This window comes from Chrysochloris asiatica, unplaced genomic scaffold (genome assembly GCF_000296735.1).
Source record: "Chrysochloris asiatica unplaced genomic scaffold, ChrAsi1.0 scaffold00136, whole genome shotgun sequence".
Lineage (NCBI taxonomy): Eukaryota > Metazoa > Chordata > Mammalia > Afrosoricida > Chrysochloridae > Chrysochloris > Chrysochloris asiatica.
In genome coordinates, this window is record NW_006408654.1 from 1057665 (window position 1) to 1062686 (window position 5022).

General features: G+C 43.7%; 1 pseudogene; it reads left to right on the forward strand.

Annotated features, from left to right (window-relative positions):
- The first annotated feature begins 3544 nt into the window (after positions 1 to 3544).
- LOC102822096 lies at positions 3545 to 4379 on the forward strand (annotated as a pseudogene).
- Positions 4380 to 5022: the final 643 nt, after the last annotated feature.

Below are 5022 nucleotides of genomic sequence, written 5' to 3' on the forward strand. Positions count from 1 at the left end.
GTGAACTACTTGCAAAAATGGGTCAATGAGCAAAAAACCTATGATCACTGATGGACAGTGGACTGATCTGCAATAGGTCATGGGGACGATGCAGGCCAGGCGGCCTTTTGCTCTGTTGGGCATGGATGGGCTCAGCCGGAGTCAGGGCCCAATTCTATAGCCACTCACAACTATAACAGTGACCAGAAGAAATGTCTAAAGGGGTGGGAAATGGTCACCTCTACATAGTCGGACTGGGGAAAATAGGAAATTAATGCTTTGGGGTTTTTTTTGTTAACAGTTTGCATGTTTATTTATTTATTTATTTTATTAAATACATGTTTAATTGTGAATTGTGTGACAGTCTACATGGGAGAACATTAATCTTACATCCATTCTATCATACATCTTTTCATTGGCATAGTTACCGTCCCGTCCATGCATCCTCACCCAACCAAAGGGTGTGCCCTGCAAGCCTGTCCCCCCACCCCCACCCCCCACACACAGTCCTTAGCCCCTTTCCCTCTCTGGATCCCAAGTCCCCAGCCACTCCATCTCTTCGCGTCATCTTCTCTGCCTCCATCTCAGGCCACACTGCTTCTCTGGGTAGGATGCTGCTCTCTGCTCTTCTCCATTGATGGTCCCAGGGCCCTCCGCTCCTAAACTGAAAAGTTAATCACTCCCCTCCTTGCTACAAAATGTCCACCTTTACATTTCCAACCCTTACGATCAGTCCTGATAACAATTATTCACTATTGCATCACAAGAGACCTATCTGTATTTCATTTCATCAGTCCTTCCTGGACAGGCTGGATACTATTCACTGGAGACTCTACCTTCCTCCACGTCCTTTGTATCTAGGTTCCCACTTGAAAGCTTGTAAGCCAGTTACTTCTTACCTTTGTATCCCTCCCCCCATTTTGGGTAGCCAATGTCCAAGTTGCCCATCCCTGTCTACTCTGTGTGTGGAGGGGATGGGAATAGTTCTTGCAGCAAGGATTTGTTTCCTCTTTTGAGCTACTGCATTTATAGGTGTAGGTCATGTTTATTGAATTGTATCAGATGACACTTTTTCCCTCTTCTTTCTTCTTCGGGTTGAGCTCTGTTCATCCAGTCATTGAAGCCAGGTCAAGTGGGTATCATCTGCAAGTGTGGGTGTTCTTGCATCTGTGCGCCATCTTTTTATCCGCTGGCCACCCCACTTTCCATTCTAGTCCTCTGTGGCTGTGTCATTGACTCTGTGCCCATGAGTCCCCAGGTCTTGCCTCGCTGCTGGCCGACCAGGTCTCCACCCGGGTTCACAGTAGTCTGCTGAACAATGTAGGGCTTAGCTCGCTGCTTCATTGATGTTCTTTGGTCACTTCCCCTTATGGGTGACGTCCGTAGTCACCGATCAAAGCATATATTTCCCTTGCTTCTTAGTCCTGGATGCATGTTTATTTTAATAAAATATCTTGTGTTTAAGTGTTGTTGAGTCAGTTTCAACTCATAACAACCCTGTGTAGGGTTCCTAAGGAATGGCTGGTGGGTTTGAACCACCGACCTTAAGGTTAGCAGTCCATTGCTTATCCTACAGCACCATACCAGGACTCATTATAAAATATGGGTTATCAAACTATAAAGAATAGCCAGGAAAGGCTTATTGCTCACATCACAGGTGTGTTAACTGTGGAGTAGGAGAACAGTTGTGCTCAGAACTCAAGGAGGGACATACTGGGGGCACATGGAGAGCTGGCCTTGCCCTGTTATTTGACTTGAGAGTTGGCTAAGTAAGTTACTGCTTGTTTTCTGTATATCTTTTAAATGGCACATACATGTTTTATTAATTCTGATATGTAATTCACATTAAAAAAAATAATAAAAGGGGCTCCTACATACCAGATATTTAAATAGCATTTTAAATATCTGGCCCAAGTTCTTCATGCTGTTGTTACTAAGTGCCTTCACCTCAGTTCCTACTCAGAGCAACCCTATATAAAGTTTCTGAGGCTTTAAATCTTCAAGGGAGCAGAAAACCTAATCTTTCCCCCGTAGAGTGGCTGGCGGGCTTGAACAACAGACCTTGTGGTTCGCAGTCCAGTACTTATTGTATTGTTGTTGTTATGTGCCGTGGAGTCGGTTCCGACTCATAGCAATCCTGTATAGGGTTTCCAAGGCTTTAAATCTTTGCAGGAGCAGAAAGCCTCATCTTTCTCCTGTGGAACAGCTGATAGTTTTGAACTGCTGACTTTGTGCTTTGCAGCCTGATTCGTAACCACTATGCTACCAGAGCTCCTTTTGTATGGAGCTACAAATAGTATCTTACAAGAAAAAAATGATCAATAATTCTTATTTTGGAGTGCAAAAATATAGATCATCAATTTTCTCTTTTTGGCTATCCCAGGTTCAATATTACAAGTTAAACATGCTACATAATAAGTGCAGATTTTCATTAAAAAAATTACAAATGAGTTAAGCTTGTTGTATTTTTGGAGAGTTTTTAAATCTCTAAGGGAGAGATAAAGAAGATTCTACATAAACTCCAGGTTGCTCAAGATTTCAGTGGGAACAAAAATAAACCTTGCTTTTGTGAGGTTATGGTTCTAAAAGTGCCTTTCTAAGTGTTGATTTAATTTAGTCCATCAGGAATCTGTTTACCTGATCAGTATTTATTGCACATGTTCTTCCTGCCAGGCACTATTCTGTAGGCACAGGAAGTAGGAATACATTGCTAGTCCATGCAGAAACCTAAATGAAGTGAGGGAGACAACCATGTGGTTATCTGAGGGATAACCTCCTGGGATGGTGGTTGTTATGGGTCATCGTGTGGGTTCTGACTCATAGTGACCCTGTATAGGGTTTCCAAGGAGCGGCTGGTGGGTTTGAACTGCCAACCTTGTGATTAACAATCCAGTACTTCTCTTACAGCACCACACCAAGACTCACACCAATAAATATATATCTGCCCTCAAGGTGTTTACAGACTGTGATAGAACCAGACACTATTTTGAACTCTAAGGATAAAAGTTTTGTAGAAGTAGTAGGTTTCAGAGTACAGTTAGAGTGAAGACATATGTTGTTATTGTTAAGTGCCATCGAGTCGGTTCTGATTCACAGTGACCCTGGATAGAGTTTTCAAGGCTTTTTAAATCTTTGCAGGAGCAGAAAATCTCATCTTTCTCCCACAGAGTGGCTGGTGGGCTCAAATCAAGGATCTTGTGGTTTACGGTCCAGTGCTTATCCTATGGCGTTGCCATGGTCCTCAAAGACACATGAAGGCACTTCAAAAAGTTCATGGAATAATGGAATTAAAAGATAATGGAATTTGTCCATGAAGCTTTTGAAGCCTCCTTGTATAGATGAGGAGCAAGTCAATGGGAAAGCTTCAAGTTTAAATAAAGATGTCAAAGAAAGCAAGAGCGGAAGAAATATGCCATCAAGGGAGCACTCACTAGTTAGGGGGAAACTCTGGGGCCAGTCTGGGTCTCAGTGACTCCTTCTCTGCAACCCCGCCTTCTGCGTCGTGGACAGCCCGCTGGCAGGGCCCCTCTGACAGGAAACTCATCTCAGATTGTGGTGGACACCGATGCCCAGATTAGACGACCACTTGTGGAGTTGTTCCTGCCCTGCCAGCAAGAGGTACAAAAAACACCCAAGAGCCAGCGCTAGAGGGCTGGCAGCAAAAGTGGACGAGATGATGAGTTTGTCTGCTTCCAGTCCCTCTGTGCTGGAGGACCCCAGTGCCTGGAGCAGCCCCGGTCACGGCCTCAGAACTCTAGTGTGAGGTCACAGCTGCAGAGTAGCAGCAAGCACACTAACAGTTGGCATCATCACTTGGTGCAAAGGAGCCTTGTGCTGTTTTCAGTTGGCGTTGTCCTGACCCTGATGCTCATCCTGCTACGGATATAGAGGAATGTCACTCTTTTTTCCCTGAAGAAGTAATTGCCACAGTCTTTTCTTCTGCCTGGTGGGTTCCTCCCTGTTGTGGGACAGCAGCTGCTGTTGTAGGCTTACTCTACCCCTGCAACGACAGTCACCTTGGAGAACCCCACAAGTTTAAGAGAGAGTGAGCCAGTGTAATGCGCTGTATCACAGTTTTTGTTGGCATCAACCATGCAAGTGCTAAGTTGGATTTTACCAATAATATTCAGCTGTTTTTGACTTTAGCAGCCCTATCTTTGGGCCTGTGGTGGACATTTGATCGTTCAAGAAGTGGCTTTGGGCTTGGAATTACCATAGCATTTCTAGCCACTCTGATCATTCAATTTCTCGTATATAATGGCGTTTATCAGTATACAGCCTCAGATTTCCTGTATATTCGTTCTTGACTCCCATGCATATTTTTCTCAGGAGGCATAACAGTAGGAAATATTGGACGATAGCTGGCTATGGGTATTCCTGAAAAGCCACATAGTGATTGAGTCTCAAACTCACTGATTCTGAAGAATAAACAAGACTTGGGGAGAAAATCGGTGATAATGGATTGTGACAAAGATGATGTCTTCTCTAAATAATCTATTTTGATTAGGCTGCTTGTCCCATTGACTCCTGCAAGAGTATTCACCTATTCTACAATAGTGAAGTGGGAAGAGTAACTTCTTATGTTGAAATCTGACCTGAATTAATTGCACTCAGACCTGCCTGTGCTCCAGAAAAATGGGATCACAGTCTGTGGGTGGGAGTCCAGCCCAGGGCCAGTTTCTCAAGTATTAATCCATTTATCTTATTAAAACAAGCTGCCATGTTTCAAAGCCTTGAACTAAACTTAATGACCAACTATTGGTTTTGTAACATTGCCCAGAGGAGACAGGCTGATGGTGCTTAACAGATAAGTAAGTATGGTATAATAAGAATAATATTTATCCAAAAATTTAAAAAATAGGGTTGTGTTTAAAAAAACAAAACAAAAAACACCTGTGTGTGAGGAGCTCATGCTCCAGTTGGAGTCTCTGAGCCATGGAATGGAAGGATCCCCTCGCTGTCTAGTGCTGCGATGCCTGCTCACACACTCGTGATCACACACACACACACACACACACACACACACAGCTTCTCCTTCCTTAC